Source organism: Piliocolobus tephrosceles, chromosome 7, assembly GCF_002776525.5.
Source record: "Piliocolobus tephrosceles isolate RC106 chromosome 7, ASM277652v3, whole genome shotgun sequence".
Classification (NCBI taxonomy): domain Eukaryota; kingdom Metazoa; phylum Chordata; class Mammalia; order Primates; family Cercopithecidae; genus Piliocolobus; species Piliocolobus tephrosceles.
The window spans coordinates 65821624-65847170 of NC_045440.1; the positions used below are offsets into that span (position 1 = coordinate 65821624).

Below are 25547 nucleotides of genomic sequence, written 5' to 3' on the forward strand. Positions count from 1 at the left end.
CCCTCCCTTCCTTCCTTTCCCTCCCTCCTTTTCCTTCCTTCCTTCCTTCCTTCCTTCCTTCCTTCCTTCCTTCCTTCCTTCCTTCCTTCCTCTCTCTCTCTCTCTCTCTCTCGCTCTCTCGCTCTGTCTCTTCTTTCTTTCTTTCTTTCCACGGTGTTTTTGCTGTGCTGCCCAGGCTGGAGTGCAATGGCGCGATCTCGGTTCACTGCAACCTCCGCCTCCTGGGTTCAAGCAATTCTCCTGCCTCAGCCTCTGGAGTAGCTGAGATTACAAGTGCCTGCCACCATACCCATCTATTTTTTTTTTTTTTTTTGTATTTTTAGTAGAGATGAGGTTTCACCATGTTGCCCAGGCTGGTCTCCAACTCTTGACCTCAGGTGATCCACCTGCCTTGGCCTCCCAAAGTGCTAGGATTACAGGCACGAGCCACTGTGCCTGCCATAGTTTCTGTTTATTTCCGTGTTTCATTTTTCTGTTTTCTTTTTCTTGCCTTTCTGTGAGTAACTTGCACATCTTTTAGAATTATATTTTAATTTCTCTACAACGTTTTCAATTGTACCTCTTTGCATAGTTTTTTAGTGGCTGCTCTAAGCATTATAGTATGTAGTCATTATACCAGTTTGAGTGAAGTGAGGATATTTTACCTTTTTATGCCCCTTTCAAGAAATATAGGATTCTGGGTTAAAAGTTCTTTTTTTTCAGCAGTTCAAAAATGATTGCTGTTTCCCTATGGTCTCCAGGATTTCTTATGAGAAATCTGATGTCATTCAAATTATATTTCCCCTATAAATGGGTTATTTCTGTCCTACTACTTTGAAGGTTTCCTTTATCTTTGATATCTCAGTGGATTTCTTGACTTCATCATTTGAACTTCATTCAATTTCAAACTGTAAGCTTATGCCTTTTACCAAATTTGAGAAGTTTTTTGTCATTATTTCTTCAAGTATTGTTTTAGTTCCATATGGTTTCTCCTCTCTTTCAGGGACTCTGATGACATTAATTTTACATCTTATATTAAGTCCCACAAGCCTAGTATGCTATGTTCTCCTTTTGTTTTTCAATCTTTTTCTCTTTATTGTTTAGATTGGGTCATTTTTATTGTTCTATCTTCCAGTTCACTGATTTTCCAGTTTTCTTCAAATTTGCTATTAAGCCTATCCACGAGTTTTTTTTTTTTTTAATGTTGCCTATTGTGTTTTAAAGTCCTAAAATTTTCATTTGGATTATCTTTATATTATATCTCCTACTTCTTTGCTGATAATCTTTTTTTCATTTATTTAAAGTGTGTTTTTACTTGCTTATTGAAGTATTTTTGTGATGGTTGATAATTCTAACATCTCTGCCACCATGGTATTGACATTCGCTGATTATCCTTTTTATTCAGTTTGAGATCTTGGTTCCGGGTAAGATCAGTAATTTCCAACAGAAATTTGGAAATGCTGGGTGTTATGTTGTAAGATTCTGGATTTCACTTAAACTTTCTGTTTTTGATTGCTTCCTTTGTCAGTGCTCCAGTGGAGGGAGAAGGGGCACTGCCTCATTACTGCCGCTTGAGGATAGAAGCCCAAATTTCCCACATGGCCCCCGCTGATATACCAAGGGGGACTCCTTGTTACTGCTGGTCAGGAGTGGCAGTTTGTTCCCCACTGAGCCTCCACTGAAAACTTCCTGGCTGAGAGAGGTATGAGTACCTTGTTACAGGTCCCCCCATGAGCTCTGCTGACAGCACCTTAGTGTGGACAGGGAGCAGAACAGTAGGCTCCTCATGTGGTTTCTCCTAACATCACAGGGAGGGAAAGGCCCTTGTTACTACCACGTGGAGGTGAAAACTCTGGACTCAACTTTCCCTAACACCAGCCCCGCAGCAATGCTAGAGTCTGCAAGGGTGCAAGTCCAGGCTCCCCTCAGCTTTTCGTGACATGGATGAGAGTAGACTCATAGTTTTATTCACGCAGTTCGGCTGAAGTAGAGTGGTTATTGTGTAAAAGCGTTCTGTCTTGCTATGCTGCCTCTATTCTGTTCTTTGGCTTAAGAGAGCAGGCTTTTGTTGGTGCGTTTTCTGTCTGTGCCTATTGACATTTCCAAGTTGCTGCCAAAGAGAAACTCAGGAAACTCTTCACCATGTTATTCTTTGGATTCCAAAGTCCCTAGTCAGTCTACTTTCCCCCCATCCTTTCCAAGTCTTACACTTGTCATATATATAGGTTCCAAAGACTTTAGTTGTATATAGAGATAGGAAAAGGAAAAAATACCTCCACTCCATCTCCCTGGAAGTAAAAGTCTCTGCAAATGTTTTTATTTAATTAAAACATTTTAATTTTCTCATATTTCTCTTGATGAAGCAACTTCTTCAAAAGTATGCCAACTTTGTAGACGTCTTAGAAATAATAATGCATTATACTTGCTTCAACAAATATAATGGTAGATTATTTAATGTGTATAAATATTCTTTAATAAACAAAAAACACCCCCTAATACTCACCCAAATCCTACAGAGGTGCTTGTAAAGAAGAACTATGAAAAGAAGAATTTCCTTTCCTAATAGATTACAGTACTTGACAGAGGTGAATTTCTGGAGCATAGCTCTGCCTTAATTAGCTGTTGCTATAATAATGCTATATAAAAAGCATTCCCAAATTCAGGGACTTAAAACTTATTCTCATGCTTGTGGGTCTTCAGGTTGGCTGCAAGTTGGCTGGGCTGAGCTGGACTTCAGATTTCAGGTTCTAGCCTGCTGTCTGGGTTCCTGTCAGGAGACATGTGCTTCTCATATTCTCAAACCAGCAGCTCCTGGCACATGTGAATGGCTTCATGTGTCTCATTCTAAAGTTCAGGCTGAAAGGTTAGGCTGAAAGGTTAGACACTATCTGAGGCACATGTTTTCCATGATAGATTGTCAGGTCACTGATCCCCACAGGACATTCAAGGCCTCTGCTTGCACCTTGTTTACTAACATTGCACTGCAATCACATGGCCGAGTCCAGTAGCAGTGAGACAGGGTAGTGTACCCAGCACAAGGTGGAAAAAGAGAGGAGTCACTATTTGCTAATACAAACGTTAATACAGACTGTGATGATTTCTTTTACTAACCTTGTTCCAATGAGGAAGGGGAGAAAAAGCCAGTTCACTTGCCACCTGGAACTTTACAAGTATACTAGGGCCCTTTTCATTTTACTCAGCTATGTAACATGCTGGAGCCAGTTCCCTTGTCTTAGATCCAAAATTAATCAGTTACTAACGATTCCCTGACCTTTTTCCTCATGCCTGCTTTCAAAGTGACCTCTCCAAGTTTGGCCTTCTCCAGCTGCTGTTGTTCCTTCAAAGAGCTATTTCCTCTACTTTCCTGTATACCCAAATGCAAAAAAAAAAAAAAAAAAAAAAAAAAAAAAAGACATCCTGTTACTCTTTGGTGCAGATAAACACGTGTGTGTGTCTTTTGTAAGGATTTTTTATATGATGACAGAAAGTGTTCCCCTAGAATCCTTTCCCCCAAATTTAATTATTTCTTTTATTGCATTCTTGCAAATTTCCATTTCCTTTAAGTCTGAATCTCATAATTTGTTTGTCTAATTGGGATGCTATAAAGACTCTCAAGATCAACCAGTTGTAGGAGTGCAGTAAACTTGGTATTTAATGCTGCCTCTGTTACTTTCCAGTTGTTTTATCTTGGGTAAGTCAAGAGCCTTTCAGAAGCTGTGTTCCCATATGTGCACTGGAGCTAAAGATATCGATCTTACTGGATTATTGTGAAGACTGAATGAGATTATGCATTTCAAATTCCTCTGTGAAGAGGCCAGTGCTGATCAATTATAAATGATTCAAATATAAAAATTGAGTGGAAGGGAAAATGCTCATTTTCTCATTTCCCTTTATGTTTATTTCCAATTCAAAACATTTGGAAACAAATGGAGGACTTTTTATTTAGACAGCTAGAGTTAATTCCTTTTACACAACTTCATGGGTTGGAGGAAGCTGATGGAGTTAGATTTTCCTCATATCTGTTGCATCAAAGATTCATTTCAGAGAGTTCACCCATTGGTAAAATCTCCATCACCCATTTGTCTAGTCATGAGCCCTGGTTTTGCCTCTTGTGTGTGCTATAAGACCATGCAAGGCCCTAGGCACTCTTCTTTTGGGAATATCCACCCTTCACCATATTAAAGAGATTAAAGCACATTCACAGCTCACCATAAAAATAGTGAAGTTTTTGTTGTGAAGTCTTTGCTGTGAAGATGGAAAATATTTTATAATTTTGCTTTAGAAATTATTTGCTTCAATAAATTTATTTAAATTTTTATTGCATATGCTTTATCAGCCATCATTCTACCTTTTAGGAATTCTTGAGACGTAACAAAATCAAACTTAAAAATTATTTATAATGTTACTCTATTTCTTTGCATTCTAAATTTAAGAAATATGTAATGAGGTTGACAGGATGTTATAGTTTATTGACTTTTAATCAAAATGTATTAATTTTTAGGCTTTCTTTTCATATTTGAAAGTGTATATACTTTATAAAAGTGTGTGTGTGTGTGTGTATATATATATATATATTTTTTTTTTTATGGGGGGTTTCAAACATTGTCCTAGGATCTTTAAAATACCGTAGTTCTGAGGCATGTAGTCTGGGTAAAAGAAAATGCAGATGTGGCTCTTTAAGTATTTCCCCTTGTAAAATTTACCTAATACTTCCGGACCTGCCAGACCTCATTGCTGTGTTGGAGCAAGTTAGTGCCTCAAATGTTTCCAGTGTCAAAATTCAAGTATCCCCAGTCTACCTTCCAAATCCTTGTGTGGGGTAAGCAGAAAAATGATCCCCCAAAGATGCCCACACTCTAATCCCTGGAACCTGCGAATGTGTTATCTTACATGAATAAAGGGATTTTGTAGATATGACTAAATCATGGACCTTGAGGTGGGGGGTTATCTGGTTGGGCCCAGTGTAATCTTAAGGGTCCTTATAAATGAAAGAGGGACTTGGGAGGTCAGAGAAGGCGATGTGATGATGGAAACATGGGTCAGGGTAATGCTAGTACTGGCTTGGGAAATTGAAGAGGACCACAGCCAAGTGTGAGAGCCTCTAGAAGCTGGGAAAGGCAAAGAATGGAGTCTCCCTCAGAGCCTCCAGAAGGAACTCAGTTTTGCCAACATCTTGATTTAGCTGAGTAACTGTAAGATAGTCAATTTGTATTGTTCTAAGTCACTGCATTTGTGATAATTTGTGGCAGCAGCAATAAGAAACTGAGATAGCTTTATGTCATTTGCAAAGCTCTTTTACAATCCTAGGCATTTACCCCTCCATTTTGCTAGTACCTTTCTTCTTCCCTCTTGATCCCAGGTTCTACTTGCCTTAAACTCTAATCCCTTAGCCCCAGGATCCTCTGTGAATGCTTCCCACATGGTGTCCTTTGGAACTGTCTATGTTTTTATCCACAAGTTCCCTTTTTTCCCCTCCCTTCTACACAGTCTTTCCTTACCTTCCCCTAAACCTTCCTACAAAAGCACTCTCACTAATATAGACAAAATTTACCCTGCATGTGGTCTGAGCCTGGTCTTCAATCAGGGAGCTGAAACAAAAATGTTTATTTGAAATATCACGCTTTATTTTGGAGGCTGAGGTGGGTGGATCACGAGGTCAGGAGTTTTGAGACCAGCCTGGCCAATATGGTGAAACCCCATCTCTACTAAAAATACAAAAATTAGCTGGGCATGGTGGCGCATGCCTGTAATCCTAGCTACTCAGGAGGGTGAGGCAGGACAATTGCTTGAACCCAGGAGGCAGAGGTTGCCTTGAGCCAAGATTGCACCACTGCACTCCAGCCTGGGCAACAGAGTGAGACTCTGTCTCAAAATAAAAAATAAAAAATAAAAGAAAAAAAGAAAAAAATATGCTTTAATGTCAAAATCAAGAAAAATTTTAGTAGTATTAATATAATGTTTTAAATATCTTGTCGGTTCAAATGGTTTTCTGCCTCTACCTGCCCTTAGGAGTAAAACGGATGCTCCATGAAGGTGTGTCTTGTTCACTTTGGACCTTCCTTGACTCGTGGCACAAAACCTGAATTTCTTTGTGTATACTCATACCTGAAGAGCCAGGTGTTAAACACAACCTGGATTTGCCCAGGGTGGACTACTGCATTTTTACTTTCTGTTCCGTTGTCTTCTTCATGCATAAACTAAATGTTTAGTGTTATAGGGGAGAAGCTTCCCCTAACAACCCAGATTTGCCCCGGGGTGTTGTATTTGCCAATCGGGACTACTGCGTTTTTACTTTCTGTTCTGTTGTCTTCTTCATGCACGAATTACATGTTGAGTGTGATAAGGGAGAACCTTCCCATAAAACCTAAAATGGCAAAGTGAAAAGGTTACAGTCAATTCTCAGCAAGAAGGACAAAGGTACTTGAATTTAAATAGCCTTTACATAGCACATCCCTTATTGAATCTCTTGGAAACAGTCATTTTTTCGTCTTCATGAAAATAATGAAAGTCAGCCGCACACAGATTTTCCACCAGTGGGCACTGGGGACTAGAATAAGCACATTTTTCAGCTAGGCTGACTCATCCACATCCATTGGAATGAAGATCTCTGCCAAGTATGGCTGAGGAGAGGAAGATGTAAAAACTATTTGTTTATATCATGTTTTTTATCCTCATGCAAAGGGATCTATGTGATTTGTGTAAGAACAGCAATTAATTTTCATGTATTTCTTCCTTGGGTTTTCCCCAATTTCCACAAAGCACTGGCCACTCAGTGGAGGAAGACTTTTCTGAAAAGAGATTTAAACCCTTTCCAGTGTTATTTTTGAATCATTCTATGTAGATTTGACCAAAGATGAAGTTTTCACTTGCCTTTATGTACTGTGTATTTGAACTGCTCATAGAATCTCTTGTTCTTTAAATACACTGTGCATTCATGGATAAAATGAAATCTATATGAGATATCTCTGAGGATTTTTGTTATTCTTATGCTTTTCTTGTGAGCATCTTCAAGTAATTGATTTTTACCCATAACTGATAAGTAGTCAGTTTTTTATAAAAAGTGGTTACTTTGGGGGAGTTGGGAAGAGGCAAACTAGCAACTGAGGATGGAGTTTATACATGTCATGTAGTTCAGAGCATGAAGTATGTATTAGATTTTTTACAGATTAATTTACATAAATGAAAGAAAATAGAAAAGGAAAAGAAAGTGGTCACTGTACTGAGCTCATAAGAGAAGTGATGCCACACAGCAAAACAAGCACACAAAAACTTGTCTTAGCATTCTGAGGCCTCATTAAAAAATGAGTTGCATCTGACAGATGTGTAGTTGTATGCATTTTTAATCTCAGCCATATGGAGGCAGAAATCCTACTAAAACAGTGCTATTTCAAACGGTTATATCTATGGAAATGCATATAAATAATGCTTCTCATTCAAAGATGAAAGGTAAAACAGGCAACTAAACTGTTCCTATAAGTTTAAATGAGATGCTCAACAAAGAATTGTCAGTAAGGGATAATTGCTATAAGTCTTCAGTAGACATTAAGATTCCATGTACTTTTCCATTTAATTTTAGTGAAAATTGTGTTACTGTACTTTGACATTGTAACTTACAAAACCTTTTAATTTTTTGGAAGTAGGACATAACTCTAAATACCATTATAAATAATGAATCTTGTATGACTGGGTACATTACCTCAAGGGAAATCTCCTGCCCCTCATGAACCTAATATCAGAGCATCTAGATCAGCGAAAGAATTCTAAGAGCTTCCTAACATCAAACAGGTCTTCTTATCCAATTCCATCCAAACACAGAGGCCAAGACTTCTAACAGCACTGATAACATCAACTCCATCAGCAGATATGTGTGTGTGTGCGTGCATGTGTGCAAGCTTGGATGTATGTGTGTGTGTGTGTAATTTTAAAAACTTTTATTTATTTATTTTTTATTTTAGTAATGAAGCCTTACTATGTTGCCCAGGCTGGAGCACAGTAGCTATTCATAGGCAAGATCATAGCTCACTGCAGCTTGCAATTCCTGGCCTCAAGCAATCCTCCCACATCAGTTTCTAGAGTAGCTGGGATTACAGGCACATGCCACCTAGTTATATTTTACTACAACTAAGTAACTAGTTTAATCAACTGTTTTGCTAAATTAAACTGCTGTGCTGTGGTTCGAATGTGTCCCCCAAAGCTCATGTGTTGGTAACTTAATCTCCAATGCAACAGTGTTGTGATGATCGATTCTTGAGGGTCATGAGGTCATGAGGGCTCTGCCCTCTGGAATGGATTATTGCTATTAATTTGAAAGTAGGTTAGTATTTGCCTCGGAAATTGGTTCCTGATAGAATGATTTCAATCTCTTGCCCTCTGATGCTCTCTGCCATCCACCATGGGATGAAACAGCACAAAGGCCCTTGTAGAGGTGGGCCCCTCGATCTTGAACTCCCCAACCTCCAGAACTGTAAGAAATACCTTTATTTTCCTTAGAAATTACCCAGTCTATGGTATTTTGTTATAGCAACACAAAATGGGCTAATATATTTTGTGAAAAAGCTGATTTTCTCCCCAATTTAGCAAAGTATGAATCCAACAGATTAGGCTGGCTGTTTACTTTTACACAAGACCATACTCCCTGATGAAGAAATACTAGAATTTTTTTCTTTTAATCTTTTTTTGTAAATAACATCCAGCAAATAAAGCTGAATTTCTAATTAGCTTGCTTTAATTTGGAATTTTTAGAGACTACTTTTAAGTTTAAAAATATATTGTAATCACATATGTGTTATACAAATAATTATACATTATATGATATATAACAATTTATATATAATATGCCTATAAAGTAAAAGTCACAATAAATGCTGACACTGGCATTGCAGATGTAAAATTTCTGTAGTCAATTCTTATTTTCTTTAAAATTGTGTATCGGGTTTTCAAATAATAAAAAATACAAAGCAGCTGGGCGCGGTGGCTCATCCCTGTAATCCCAGCACTTTGGGAGGCCGAGGCAGGCGAATCACGAGGTCAGGAGATAGAGACCATCCTGGTTAACACGGTGAAACCCCGTCTCTACTAAAAAATACAAAAAACTAGCCGGGCAAGGTGGCGGGCACCTGTAGTCCCAGCTACTCGGGAGGCTGAGGCAGGAGAATGGCGTGAACCCGGGAGGCGGAGCTTGCAGTGAGCTAAGATCCGGCCACTGCACTCCAGCCTGGGCGACAGAGCAAGACTCCATCTCAAATAAAAAAAAAAAAAAATACAAAGCAAGGTAGATTATAGAAAATAATTAAAGAAATGGGGCCATTTAGCATCCACCACTAGCTGAGTGACTTTTAACAAGTTCTTTAGCCTTCCTGTGGCTTTATTTCTTTTGTTGTAAAAGGTTCCACTTGTGAGATGATGCATATAAGGCATGTAATACGATGCCTAGCACACAGTAAGAACTCAATAGACTTAAATTTTAAGTAAATTAAGTGCCATAACCAGATGTGTAAAATATAAAGAAATCATTACTACAGTCTATACTGAATATGGAGAAAACTTAAAGCAATAAGATTTTTTGTAGGTTTAATGGAGAGTTATCAATAGTAATGCTCTCTACTTTATATGAAAAATAATACATGTTGAAACTCCTGCAATCTTCGGTTGAAGTAAGATAAGTATGACATAAAGGAAGATCAACTGGCTGCTGATATGGCACCTCACAAGGTGGAAGTTTATTAGTGGGGTCACTGGGCTCTGGTTTTGTAAGTGAAGAAATTTGATTTTATGCAGATCAGAATAATTCAGATTGTCTAGAATAGATTCACACTGAATAACATGACAAGGGTGGATATGTAAATCAAATGCCAATGTGTTAATTTGCCTTTCTCAAGTACTGAAATACTTGAACTCTCCATTGAGGGTACTAATAGTGAATCAGATATGTGATTTAGTACGTATAGAAAAAAAAATTAGGAAATGGGTGGTTTAGAGGATGTATATGCCCTAGACGGGTGGAAAACATCACAAACTTTTCCTCTAACAAAGTAAAGTACAACTTACTAATTAATAGAACATTCTTTCCTGCTAGTTGCAAGCTCTGCTGAGCTCACAGTGAAGAGTCAGCATCAGCCTCCAGCCCTGGGAGTGAGCCACCTGGAATGCCAGCCCACATTAGATTACTATAGTCCCAGACTTCATCTGACCACAAGTGTATGAGAGATGTCAATCAAGAGCTGTCCAGCTGAGGGTGGTCAAACCATAGAATTGTGAGAAAAAATAATAAATTGTTGTTTTAAGCCACTAAGTTTTGGGATGGTATGTAATGCAGCAATACATTCTAGAAACAATCATCTACTGTCCCTCAATACATCTTTTGCTTCAACTAGATTATGATATTCAATAAGCTTCCTATTCTTTTGCATTCAATATTTTTGGATTACTTTTACAAGACCCTTTTATTCATTTATTCATGTAACACATATTTATTGCTTCTATATATCAGATACTATTCTAGAAATGGCAAATCCCCTTCCTTTACAGATCTTATATCTTAATGATGGAGACAGACAATAAAAAAGCTAAGTTATAAGGGCTAAGAAGAAAAAACAAAACAAGCGAAAGATAAAACATACAATGCTGAGGGATGAGTGGAGCAGTGGAAATGTTATAGAGGGTGGATGAGGAGGCTTCCCTGAGAAAGTGAGTTAATACCTGCAGGAAATGAAGGAGCTAACCTAGTGAATAACTCAGGAAATTCTAAGTGTGTCTGGTGGAAAAGAGGACAGTGCAAATAGAAAAAAGGATGAAAGTAATAAGAGATGAGGTCAAGAGAGAGAATGTCCAGCCTTTTAGGTCATAGTTAGAATTGTGACTTTCGTTTTGAATAAGACAAGAGTTCACTGAAGTGTTTTACAAAGAGGAGTGACATAATTAGACATGATTGACAGAATCATTCTGAGTATTGTGTTGAGAACAGACGATAAAGGACCACAAGTAGAGAGACCAAGAAGGAAACCACTGTAGTCATCCAGGTAAGAGATGATGGTGTCTTTGGCTAGCATGGTATTTGATGAGTGTCAGGGGTCTCGGATTTGATTTTACTCCACTTATACTCTAATATGTTAAACTGTAACTGTTTCACAGAACCTGGCAGAATATATGAGACTCCTGGGTCAGAGGCAAAGGACTTTATTACCCAGGGCATAGCAACCAGCATGAGCTTTATGTTTGTGTTAGTTCCTCTTGTCCTGCCAAGTCCCTTAGAGGCAATATGGACAGGCCCAGATGAATGCTACATAATTGGTGGGCATGTGTTGCAGCTGAGGAACACTGAGCTTGGGAAATCCATCTCTTTTATAGTAGTAATAGGCAATAAGCAAACCTGCTCTTTGTCCTGGAGGGTGGGATTGCCCCAAACCTTCAGGATGCTCATCACAAACAAAACCCTGAGAAAGGTCCTGAGTGAAGGGTGGTCAGGGCTTTGCATTCTTGGCATAACTGGCCAGAATGTATAGGGACTCACAGGTGGTTTGTCTGGCAAGTTGAAGTGAGAAGTAGTTAAATTCTGGATATATATTTAAATTAAAGTTAAGATTTGCCAGTGGCTTTAATTTGTAAGACATTTTTCTAAATAATCCAATATTTTATTAGTCTAAATTATTTGAGACCAATGTTATCTACAAGTATTGGGAGTACCTTATATTTACTCCCAGCATGCTGAATGTACCTACCATCTAGTTGGATATAATTGAGTACATCCCAATTCTAAACCTCGAAATAATATATTCAAGTCACAACACCCTTGAAAATCCTCAGATGAAAAAAGAGATTAAACATCTGAGAATGTTACCATGTCCCAAATTTGGCAACTGGTGAGATAATGCACTAGATAATATAGTTTATAAAAAGTGGGGACATTATCATTTAAATTTTTTCTAACTAAAGAAAACACTATTTTCTCCTTGCAAAGTCTACCACTTGCATCATCTGCTTCTGAAAGATATCCACTTTCAAACTACGTTTTGCATATGTGCAAATTTCCAATTATACCCTCTTTAACCTTAGAAGGAATTCAAAGATCCAAAGTTGCAAGATAATGCTTGCATTATCAGAAAAAAATATTTATCAAAGAGCTAAATGTACAAACATGTTACATAATACACTTCCCTTTTTTGTAACAAAAATTAATGAAAATAATATTCTACTGGTTGGCATTCAACATTTCAGCAATCCAAGGTGTGTCTGAAGTTCTTAAATTGGTTTCTCAATCTGGGGAAGTGTTTTAGTTCTCCAGGTTACAATTATACCTAATCAATAAAAAATAATTGAAGCTGAAACTGCTAGTGTATGATCAGTAGAAAGCCTAATTAATATGCTCCATTGGAACATGTCGTACTAATAGAACATTCCTTCATGCTGTGTTTCTCAACACTGACTAGATATTAGAATCAATTGGTGCTTAGAATACAACACAGAGAATACCATGTCTAGGCCCCGGTCCTGGAAAATTGGCTTCAATTGGTTTTGAATGGAGCCAGGCCTTAGGATTTTTTTTTTTTTTTTAAGGCTCTATAGGTGAATGTAATGTTCAGTCATCATTGAGTACCACTGTGCTATTGAATTCCAAAATACCACTTCCCCAAAGTCAAATGTGCAGCCTAGTGTTCTATATCACTAGACATATTGAAAATAAAATGTTCTCGGCCAGGCACTGTGGCTCACACCTGTAACCCCAGCACTTTGGGAGGTTGAGGTGGGAGGATCACCTGAGGTCAGGAGTTTGAGACCAGTCTGGCCAACATGGCAAAACCCCATCTCTACTAAAAATACAAAAATTAACCTGGCCTGGTGGCACACGCCTGTAATGCCAGCTACTCAGAAGGCTGAGGCAGGCGAATCGCTTGAACTCAGAAGGCGGAGGTTTCAGTGAGCCGAGATGGCACCACTGCACTCCAGCCTGGGCATCAGAGTGAGACTCCTTCTCAAAAGAAAGAAGAAAAGAGGAGAGAAGAGGGGAGGAGAGGGGAGGAGGGGAGGGGAGAGGAGTTCTCATAGAGAGGCATCTTCAAATATCCCAAATCTATTCTTTCTCTTTTTCTTCTTAGAACTTGAATAATAATAGTCTTGCCCTTCTTGCTTGTTTTATCTGTGTGCCCTAAACCTCCAAATATAAAGACTCCTGTCTATCCGAATTGCAGCATCTTCCAAATGTTAATAAGAGGACGCAGATTTGATCAGGCTGGTGCTACTCTACCACTTATGTTCCAGGTGAAATTGCCTTCAACATCTCAATTCCCAAACTTCTAGGAATCCAAAGCTATCTTCAAGATTTCTACAAATTCATAGAGAATAAGCATTCTCCCAGCCTCTTCAACTTTTTGGCTCAAGTTGCCTCTGCTTGCAACATGTGAACTTCAGCTGGAAACTCAGTCCTTCTTTGCTGCTCACACTCACTAGACAGTCCCTTGCATAGAATATTCCTGAGTTTTATTACACTTTACTGACCATTCTGGCAACAAGGGGAGGTGGTAAGGCATGTAATTCTGAGATAAACTGCTAGTTGTCTCTCAATATACATTCTCTTCCTTCCTTTCAGTAATTCACCACTTCCTTCTCCCCACAACTCAAAGACTGTCTTTGTTTGGAAAGACATGTCTATTCCTAAAAGAAATTCTGATGACAGTTGTTGTGATAATATAAACCATATTAAAGCATTTTTGAACAACAATTGATATATATTAGCCCCTTATATATACACAGGAAATATTATTCTTTCTTTGAAATAGTTTGCTAATATAAAATCTTATTTTTCTGCCTAAAAATATCTTCCAGAATTTGGAAGTAAAACATCAAGTAGTCTAAAACCATGGAATTTGACAGGCTTTTAAAACTTTTTTCTGAGACAGGGCCTTGCTCTGTCAGCCAGGCTGGAGTGCAGTGGCGTGATCATAGCTAACTGTAGCCTCAACCTTCTGGGCTCAAATGATCCTCCTGCCTCAGGCTCCTGAGTATCTAGGACTAGAGACACATGCCACCATTCCCAGATAATTTTCTAATTTTTTTGTAAAAATGAGACCTTGTTATGTTGCCCAGGCTGGTGATCTTAAACTCTTGGCCTCCAGTGATCTTCCTGCCTCCCAAAGTGTTGGGATTACAGGTATGAGCCACCTTACCTGGCCAACTTTGTAGATAAACAAATTCAAGTTGTTTGTAGTTTTATTTTCATTTTATCTCAAGATAAAATAAATGAATGCTGATATAACCAATGGTGCTATTGTTGCAAAACTAACCTCCATAAGCTGGCATCAAATACAGACATCTCTAGTCTCAGCATTTTCTGCTTTCTTGATTGCTTAGCCTTCTTGATTGCTTAGCCTCTTTAAAATTAAAATTCTATGACTGTTTGACTAAGCCAGCAATTAATGATGGTAGAATTGAGTGGTCTGGTAAATAAGAGACTCTATTTACCTGAAATATTTCCTTTATGCCATGAAATGTAAACCCCTGTTAAAGAGCATACAAAAATGTCTGCCTCTTCTTATGGATACACATTTTTTATCTCCATCTTCTATAAGCAAGAAGATACAGGCTTTCTATCTCTCCCCATCAACTAAAGCCATGGCTTTTGTACTAGATAACAGGCTGGAGGTAAGGAGAAGGGAAGAATTAGGGTGTTGGGAGCAGGCTGGCCATGGTGATGGTGTTTATATGTGTTTTAAGAGTGTGGCCTCAGAAACCAGATACCCCAAGTTCAAATCTCAAATCTACCACTAACTATCTGTGTGATATTAGGCAAGTTGCCTAACTTGTCTATGCCTCAGTTGGATTAAAGATTTGTAGAATAAGAATAATGATTTATTATAATAATGATAGTGCCACCTAACAGGGGTGTCATGGAGATTAAGGTTCATGCAGTGCCCTTAACATATTGTAAGAGTTAAATAAATGCTAGCTATTATATTAAGAAACTGCACTGACCAGACTTGATATCAACTGAAATTTCAGTTTGAGTGGGTAGAATCTGGTATGTAATATCTCGTCACCTTTGCAACTAATTATACCAACTAACAGAAGTGACACATTTTATTATCTAAGAGACGAAATGCCATCCCCGGTCATAGAAAATTTCCTCCTACTTATTCTTTCTATGGGGGATTCCACCCACTTTAAATGAGAGTGAAAATTCTTAAGACGTCTGTTTTGTCTTATATGTTATATATGTCTTCGTATTCACACACAGATAGCGTGTACTTTCTGTGTTCTACCCATGAAAACAGCAGAAAATGTTAGAGGCACATTATATTCTGCATGAAGCATCTGAAGTCAGCAGAAGAAACAAAACAAAACAAAAATGATTGTACTGTCAGAGTTAAAAATTCAAAAATATTAATAAATTTTTATAATCATCTGTAGGATACCATGCATAAATGCCCCTTGTGAATTTTTCTCCCTCATGTCAATGAATTTTATAACTAGCATTTTTAAAAAAACAAACCAAACATTTAGTCAAGTGCATGGTTCTCACTTATCTCTGATGCTGCATTGTGGAAATTGTTTTTGAATACTTAAAAAACAAAGCTCATCATCATCCTCACCGAACCAGGGCTGACTGTCAGCTTAATGGTAAATGACCCATGGCCCCAAAGTAATGCCTTTGCAGGTGGGAGCGTTCCAATGAATATTTGGACATGAACTGTCAAAAGGGATATACACAGCAGTTTCAGCATTCGAGGGAAGGCATGTTATTATATCATTGTATAAATGGACTTTGCCAAACAGTAACAGGGATAGGAGAGGGGGTAATCTCTAACCAGCTGTTGTGGTGGAAGGTGACTGCAGCCGTCTATCCCCCACTGCATGCGGAAATAAGAGAAATGCTTGAAGTTTAGTAAGTTTTCAGATTTCCAGGCACCCTTTTGTTTAAAATCAGTTCTAACTTTTGACTTCTGCATGCTGCATTTCGTGTTCCACACAGTAAACTTTCTTTATTTTGCAGAATGGCATTAACTTCTACTACACTGCCACATTTTACTATGCATTAAGCATCTGGTACAATAGACTAAGCAACACAGAAAGCAGGATTATGCTGTCAGACTTAATAATTCAGGAATATTAACCAGCTCTCATAATTATCAGTAGTTCTTCACGTGTAATTGGCCCTCAATGTACATTTCTATACTTCTCTGTAGCTCTCTGCATAACAGTATAAGGTAATAGTGTCTAATCTTTCATGTAACTAACAGAGTTAATTTGGCTAAATGAAATCAATTCATCAGTGATAGTAGCTCCTTGCCACAATAAAGAATTACTTAATCACACACATACTCAAACACATGTATACACCTTATGAAACAGCTATTTTTAAAACAACACAACACACTTATTGCAGACAGTAATGAAGGAGTAAAGTTGTTTTGCCTTAGGCAAACTTGAGAAAGGAGAAAAGTAAACCATGTTCAAAACTTTACCTGTGAAGTTAACATCAAGAGCTTGGCTTACTGCAAGCTTTGGTTTGAGACTATTTGCTTCCCTTTTTAATTAAAGTGCTTTTTGTCATCTGCTGTGACTGTACTTTGTACTACTGCAGGACTGTTTAAATCCACTTTATACTTTGTCTTAAACAGCTTAATTGCAATTTAAACAACACGTCATTTACCTGCGATGGTCAGAGTTCAGGATCCTGGGCTGAAGCAGTGAGAACTGGTCAGAAGCTTTTGTTCTCATCATATCCTTATTTGAACATATCAAGTTGAAAAACCATCTACTGTGTTGATCCTAGACAAATGTCTCTTTAAACATTTTACTAATTGATATTAACAGTTTCCATGCCTTTGCAGTTTCCTGTTTTCTTCCCTTGCTTTCAATTGTCATTTCCTGTGCATGCCACCATATCTGAGGGAAATGACTGCTTTTCTCTATGGTGGTTTTCTACTATTTATATGAAATGGGCTTCGAAACAACAGAAACAGATTTGTTGAAAACAAATAGGAGTTGCTAAATAGGAGTAAATGTGCTCTGAGTGAGGAAGGGAATTTATAGAGTAGCAAAGTGAATGTACATCAGTACTCCTTCCCTGTGCCTGAACTGTTCAAAGCACTCTAGGTTGTTCTCTGCTCCTTGACTATGTTTCAGATGGATAAAGTTTGCTAATATTTGAACTCTGGTTAGGGGAGCTATCTAGTAGAGATAGCTTTCATATGTTTCCTTTCATATGTTAAAGGAAAGATCTACCGAATGCATTTCTTAGAGCTATTGTTTCAGCGACTGACACTGAAAGTGTTCTAGAATCAGAGTGGGTCTGCCTGTCATTAGGGAAGACACACTTAGAGGGAACTGTTAGAATATGTGCTACTTGCTATCTGACAGTAGGTTGTAAAAGCTAGCCTTTTCATCTCTATAATAGGGTTCCTAGTGAAATAAAAAGAGAGAAGTTCTTTAAGTGAAGGATGCATGTTTTCAGAGGTAAAAATGAGGAAGTAGAAAATATGACAAACTCATTCATTTGGAAAGTCTAGCTCGTGAAAATAAGTGGAATAGTATTTCATTAAAAGAATCATTGAACCTCTCTGAGACTCAGTTTCCTCATTTAAAAAAATGAGGAAAAAAAAAAAAAGCTTCCTGAAGGAAGTACCATGTCAGCCAAGTCTAATGGAAGTAAGTGAAGGCATTCCAGGCAGAGCAGAGCATGGGCAGAAGCACAGCCTGCCAGACAGGGGAGTGAGTGCTAGGAAGCACAAGGGCAGGTGGGAGGTAGGGACAAAGCAGGACACAAAGGTGAGATGCTGGAGCAGATCACCTAGAGCTCTGTATGCTGAATCCAGGAGCTTAACATTAACCCTGTGCATGTATGAGTGCTTAAAGGTTTTCATCAGGGTAGCAAATCAGCCAAATCTGCATTTAAGATAAAACAGTGACATTGGTACCAAGGTTGAATTGGACAGGGTTGTTGAGGATAAGGTGGTGGAAGGAATACCATGTATTGACTTTAGGTGAGGAAAAATGAAGATCTGAATTAGAACAATGGAAAATTCATAATATCAATATACTTACATACACACATGAAAAGACAAACATATATTTTTAGGTATTGCAACACTCTTTCATTTGAGTTTAATGCATACATATAAATATGTAAGATTTTGGTAATTTCAGTGGGGATATATGGGAGTAACTAAAGGAAGAAAATTTTACTTCTTCAGGACCTTCCCAGTCATCTCATATTGAGATCTTTTTTGTCATCAAAAGTAAAATGTTGTATTTCAAAACAAATTCAAATAGGATACAGTCAGAGAAAAAGGACAATACCCCCTGATAGATTAGCCCTGCATCATCATCTTAGACTGTTGTTCTCTACTCATGGGTAATCACTAGAGTCACTTGCTATACATTAAGAATAAGGGAAATATATTGACTATCAACACAATTATTAGATTTTGTTCCAAAAATTCTATTTAATATAAGACAAGAAAAATATGCAATGAGAATAGATTCTTGAAATGAGCTAATTCATATTTATATTATTTCTAATTCTGCAAAACATAAGAGATTCAACTGTAAAAACTAATAAAACTAAAATGAACATTCAATAATATGACATCTTATGAAGTAATTACAAAACTAGTACATTTTCTGTATACTAGCAATTGCCACCTACCACCATGAGAAATAATTCTATTCCTAATGACAAAATTTAAAGTATTTAACACTAAGTTAACAAAGATGTGTAGAAAGTATTTGAGGAAAACTGAAATTTTGTACTGGGCAAGGTTGAAAGACTAGAATAAATTGAGTGCAATACAAACTTTGTGAATTCAGAGGATTTACCATTTTTAATATGTGAATTCTACCCCCAAATTAATCAGAAAGTCATTATGATTCTAATGAAAATACTAATAAAGAAAATTTTAGAACATAACTTAATCATTTAAAAATTTTTGGTAAGCAAAACCGTCTCCCAAATTACTAAGACAATTTTGAGAATAAGAAGCAAGCAATAGAGGTATTTGCCCTAAAAATAGTTACAACTACTATAAGCAATAATAATTCCACCTATTTTTTTCTTACTGGTGTTGCAATAGTAAAACATATCAATAGAACACACTAGACCACATCCGGCCTCATTATCAACCCCAATGATCAAAGAAACTTAACTTTTGACTTAAGAAATTGGCCAAGATTACAAATATATATCCTATATTCATACACTCATAAAAACTGATCACAGGAGTCATATTTCCTTTTTATATTTAAATTAATATGACAGAAACCCCACCCCAGTCTTACACCGGTGCTGTCCCTGCTGCCACATATCTCTGGATTCTTGGGGATGTTTATGTGCTCTGAAGTTTGGTTCTGGTAGTCACCTGCCCTGGCCGGTGGTCTCACTCTGGACCACTGTTCCACAACCTCTGCTGGCCTTCTCTGTCTTCACTTTAACCTAAGTGAGGAAACAGACACAGATTATTCTCTTTGGCCGGGGTGAGAACAAACTATGCCCCTTAACTAGACACACTGAAGACCATGTATTTGACACTCCCCAGACTGTGGGGTTAACCTGACAGGGGTGGGGGGCAGTTGAGCGGGACTGAAAGGGAAGGGGGAACTCAGACCTTGCCGGGTCCCTTTTTAGTCTTTTGAATTAACAAGAATGTCAAACTTATGCAATGGCCCACAGAACAGTACAATGAACCGTGTGGACCAAACATGGGCAGGTCTTACCACATACAACCCACAACCCATCCTGCTCGCTCCTGTGTTATTTTGAAACAAATCTCAGGCATTGATTTATTTCTTCTGTAAACATTTCAGAATGTATCTCCCTAACATAGGGATTTTTAAAACATAATCACAAACTTATCACACCTAAAAAAACGATCAATGTTTCTGTAATATCACTAAATGTCTAATAAATGTTCGAATTTTTTAAAAAAATAACAAATGGGAATTACAGCACAAAAAACCATACCACATTACCTGGTAGATAGGACTCTAAGAATCCAGAACTGGCAGCTTTTCTCCTTCACCTTGGGTGTGGCCATGTCTCCAAGCTCTGTGGTCACCACTAACAAGAATATCCTTGATCAAAAATCTCCTAGCTAAAGCCCATTCATGAAAGACAGAGAGAATAGAATCTGTTCCTATTTTATATTTGTATGATCAAAAGGCTAGTTAATTATTTTTCTTAGAACAAAAGAACAGTCTGTTCTCAAAGGTATTTTATGCCATGCTCCAGTTAACTTGTCTATATTCATGTCTATATTATTTATGGGAGAAAGTGTAATGCGGTGGGCTAGAATCTTGGCTTTGCCTCTGATTACCTAAGTGGCCTTGGGCAGGTTATATCACTTCTCTGAGTTTTCATTTTCTTTTCTATAAAATAGGATTAATAACATCTACCTCCTGGTTGTTGTAGGAATTAAATAATGCACATAGACAGAATGTCATGTGATGGTTTGATAAATGACAAGTATAAATAATAATATTCTTTAAACTGAACATATGATAATAATAATTGGCACATTTTAATTTGAACATGAATCCAGTGTGAACACAAACTCTGATTCTAGAGGTGGGAAAATGGTACTTCAGTCATTCATTAGTTTATTCAACAAATGTGTACCTTACTTTGCAACATTTTGCTAAATGCTAAATACATGCTAAATGAGGAAAAATTAGAAAACATTCAAAACAAAAACACAAAGTTCCCCCTACCAATATCACTTACATTTTTTCCCCCATGGACATAAACACTGAGAATATTTTGGCAACCCTTTTTCTTGTTCTCTCTGTCTTTGTAACTCTGTTGCTGTCTGTGTCAATCAACCAGGTTCCCAGAAGAAAACACATTGGGGACAATTTAAGGACACTTTTTAGAAAGACACTATTTATAAGATGTGATCTGGTTGTAGAGAAATAAGAAGGGACAGTGTAAACAGTAAGGAACCTGTTAGTACCTAGAAACATGAGAGTGTGAAGGGAGGGAGAAGTTCCCAGGATGGGAGATGGAGGAGCTCTGTGAAGACACCTGCCTGATTCCATGGAGGTATATTGCAGGTTCAGAATGACTTTGCAGGGAGGAGACTGTGGGAAGGAGTCTCTCTCTCCTCCCCTTATGGGTCAATCACCTGTTTCTCCTGGAGTAACCTAGCCAGAAGCCAAAGGGCAAGAGACCACTTATTGAAGTCCACACAGCTTAGCCACCCTCGCTGCAGGGCTGGAGGGTGACTTTAAAATCTATAAATCTCTTAAGAGAATAAGGACACTTTTGAGAGTGAGTAGGAGTGAATTACTAATAATGCCAATAACTTCAGAACAGTGAGCATAAACTGGGAGTGTCCCAGACAAACCAGGCTGTCATCACCCCATGGAATAAAGTCAAGAGCAAATATGAAGGGAAAATAGAAGATATGATGCTATCTATCTGTCTCTCCCTCTCTCCCTCTCTCTCTGTCTCACATACACACACACCCCCATAATTTTATTCTAGTACACAACTTTTATATCCTTTTTCAAATATAGGGGTCTGTCATGAATTTTTTTTAAATACTGTTTTCCTAAAACATAATTTTTAATGATATAAAATAACCCTGTATTATGGTCATGCCATAATTGACTTACACATTCCCTCGTCTTTGAACGTTTAGATATTTTCTGATTTTCCCGTTATAACCCTGTGATGGACATCCTTGAACATAAATTATTGGGTGTATCTCTGATTATTTAGTAAATATAACTTGAATAACCACTATGTATAATCTGTCAAAGTTTAAAAAATGAGTATAGGCCGGGCGCAGTGGCTCATGCCTGTAATCCCAGCACTTTGGGAGGCCAAGGCCAGTGTATCACGAGGTCAGGAGATGAAGACCATCCTGGCTAACATGGTGAAAACCCGCCTCTACTAAAAAATACAAAAAAATTAGCTGGGCATGGTGGCGGGCGCCTGTAATCCCAGCTACTCAAGAGGCTGAGGCAGGAGAAAGGTGTGAACCTGGGAGGCGGAGCTTGCAGTGAGCCGAGATTGCACCACTACACTCCAGCCTGGGCGACAGAGCGAGAATCCGTCTCAAAAAAAAAAAAAAAAAAAAGAGTATAAGAGTATAATGTTCTTCTTACAGGTTATAGTCTACTGATGGAGACTTCTAACAGCAACCTCAACAGCGAAAATATGAGACTTCATACACCAAACAAAACTTCCACCCCCTGGGAGGAAGAGGGTTATTGACATCAGGCTACAGCCATGGTCTTTGCTTTTTGCAGTTGTTGTCCTCTCTGGGTGTTCTGGACTCTGTTTCATGGAGATCTCTCTTCCTGCCCATAGATCTTCCATCCATCCAGCAGTCACCAAGCTAAAATGGGGAGGGTGGTGTCTTCCTTTTGTCTAGTTGTCTTACTTTCATAAAGAGCTGAATGGACAGACTCAGCCACCCAGGTCACTTTTGACCTGGGCTGAGGGCAGACACATTTCTTTCAACAGATAGTGTTTGGGAACAAAGACCCAGGGCAAAACAGCACTAGAGAAGGAACTGTTGGTTAAAGCTAGAAGTGCCAAGGAGCCCAAGAGTGAACTGCAGAGTGGCAGAACCAAGGGCTTATGGGGGTCTGTGGGACAAGTTAGAGAAGAAGCACACAGAAAAAGGTGAATGATTAGGTCAGGGTCTGTTGTCAGATTGTTTGTATATAGGGCGAATTAAATTCAACTTCAAGAACTCTACAGGGACAGAGACCTGATGCCAGATATACACATACCACTATCTCCTCTTCCATTCGTTGTCTACAAAGAAAATTTTTGTTAGACTGCCTCAACAGCCTGGTCAGATTTGCTTACATTTCTTGCTTCATTTTCTAACCCCATTGCATCAGTTTTCCTTTTTACTTTCTCTTCCTTCCAGTCTGACATTCCTCTGATCTACCACTCCCTCCTGCCTCACAGGCTGGGCACTTGGCTATGCCTTTTGTCTGTAGTGCTCTTCCTTCAGAGTGTTTCAGAGCTGGCTCCTTCTAAACCTATAGGTCTAGCTCAAATTGCATTTCTTAGAGGACTTTTCTGATGTTCCAATTCAGATTAACCTCCCCCAGGCATTCTATCCCATTTCCCAGTGTCATTTTCCAAGTAGAACTTATCACCTGCTGAAATTATTAATAGCTTGGTAACCTGTTTACCAAGCATCTAAGTTGCACCAGAGCTTGTCTGCCTTGCTCCTCCTGCTTTATCTCTCATACACAGAAGGGTGCCTGCCCTTGAATGATGCTCAGTAACCATCTCCGGATGGATGAATACATGGTGGGTTTGCTGCTGAGCTCCTTGCTCTAGGAGCAAGTTATTTTGTTTCTACTTTTAGCAATATGTGGCTCTTCTAGGGAACAATTCCTTTACTGTAAGCATGACCTTGACACATTGACTAATGTAAACATAATATGAAGTGTCTTTTGAATGGTAAATTCAGTCTCACAGGAAAGTTAATAAATAGAAAACTGTCCTCTTTTCTTCAGGATATTGATTTATTATGCTTTCATACATAAAATAATGACGCTATTTCAGGAGCCAGCATGATTTCTCACATTATTTGCCTGGGAATTGCACATGGGATTCATCCAATATGAATAAAATTTCAAATGTCAACTTTCAAACTTATAAGGAAACACTCAATTTGAATAGTTTTTTGACATCTTTTTTTTATTCCTTCCTATTCCATAGCAAGTGAATCAGACAAGAGGCCAAAAGAAAGACGATTTTAAAACATCCTGGGCCGTGTATAGCAAAGACAATCCTAAGCAGAAAGAATAAAGCTGGAGACATCATGCTACCTGACTTCAAACTATACTACAGGGCTACAGTAACCAAAACAGCATGGTACTTGTACAAAAACAGACACATAGACCAATGGAACAGAATAGAGAACTCAGAAATAAGACCATACATCTACAACCACCAGATCTTTGACAAACCTGACAAAAATAAGCAATTGGGAAAGGATTCCCTATTCAATAAATGCTACTGGAGAGTTGCCTAGCCATATGCAGAAAATTGAAACTGAATCCCTTCCTTATACCTCATATAAAAATTCACTCAAGATGGATTAAAGACTTACATGTAAAACCCAAAAGTACAAAAACCCTAGAAGAAAATCTAGGCAATACCATTCAGGAAATAGGAATGGGCAAAAATTTCATGATGAAAATGTCAAAAGCAAATGCAACAAAAGCAAAACTTGACAAATGGGATATAATTAAACTGAAGAGCTTCTGCACAACAAAAGAAACTATCATCAGAGCAAACAGATGACCTGCAGAATGGGAGAAAATTTTTGCAATCTATCTATCTGATGGAAGTCTAATATCCAGGGTCTACAAGGAACTTAAACAAATTTACAAGAAGAAAACAAACAGCCCCATTAAAAAGTGAGCAAAGGACATGAACAGTCACTTCTCAAAAGAAGACATTTATGCAGCCAAGGAACATATGAAGAAAAGCTCCACATCACTGATCATTAGAGAAATGCAAATCAAAACCACAATGAGATACCAAATCACAACAGCCAGAAAAAAAAATCAAGAAACAACAGATGCTGGCAAAGCTGTGGAGAAATAGGAATGCTTTTGCACTGTTGGGAGGAGTGTAAATTAGTTCAACCATTGTGGAAGACAGTGTGGTGATTCCTCAAAGACCTAGAACCAGAAATATCATTTGACCCAGCAAATCCCATTATTCAATATATACCTAAAGGAATATAAATCATTCTATTATAAAGATACATGCATACATAGTTTTACTGCAGCACTATTCACAGTAGCAAAGACATGGAATCAACCCAAATGTCCATCAATGATAGACTGGATAAAGAAAATGTGGTACATATACACCATGGAATACTATGCAGCAATAAAAAGGAATGAGATCATGTCTTTTGCAGGGACATGGATGGAGCTGGAAGCCATTATCCTCAGCAAACTAATGCAGGAACAGAAAATCAAACACTGCATGTTCTCACTTCTAAGTGGGAGCTGAACAATGAGAACACATGGACATAGTGAGTGGCACAACATACACCCTGCAGACTGTTTGGGGGTGTGTGGTGGGGGAAAGGAGAGCATCAGGAAAGACAGCTAATGCACGCTGGGCTTAATACTTAGGTGACTGGTTAACAGATGCAGTAAGTCACCATGGCACACGTTTACCTATGTAACAAACCTGCACATCCTGCATATGTACCCCACAATGTAAAATAAAATTAAAAACAATAACAAACAAACAAAATTATGGGCTGATAATACATGGTTAATTTTTCTTAGTCCACAAATAATGTGAAATATTATTCTGAAAGTAGAAGCCGATTAGAGTCCATGTCATCGTTTTAGTTACTTGTTCATTTACTTAAGTATTCTATTCAGACATTCATACTTATAGATAAATAAGTATTTCACAGCATTTGTCTAGTTAGTAAATATAATAGTTGCAGGGGGATACTTATAAAAATATAACTCCCAGAGCAGTTTTTTAGCAACATGAGATGAAACGGACTTTTATCCTTGTCTTATTTCAACTAGAAACATGTTGAATCACATTATTGTTTAGGGGTTTGCTT

The 25547-nt window shown here is 38.0% G+C and overlaps 1 long non-coding RNA gene across 2 annotated transcripts in view; it reads right to left on the reverse strand.

The window, feature by feature from the left end:
* LOC111549282 overlaps window positions 1-16749 on the reverse strand; it is a 50824-nt gene extending 34075 nt beyond the window's left edge. For both annotated transcript variants that reach the window (XR_002733670.2, XR_002733671.1), the window contains exon 1: window positions 16622-16749. This is a non-coding gene — a long non-coding RNA (uncharacterized LOC111549282). The remainder of the gene's footprint in view (window positions 1-16621) is intronic.
* Between the last annotated feature and the right edge of the window lie 8798 nt (window positions 16750-25547).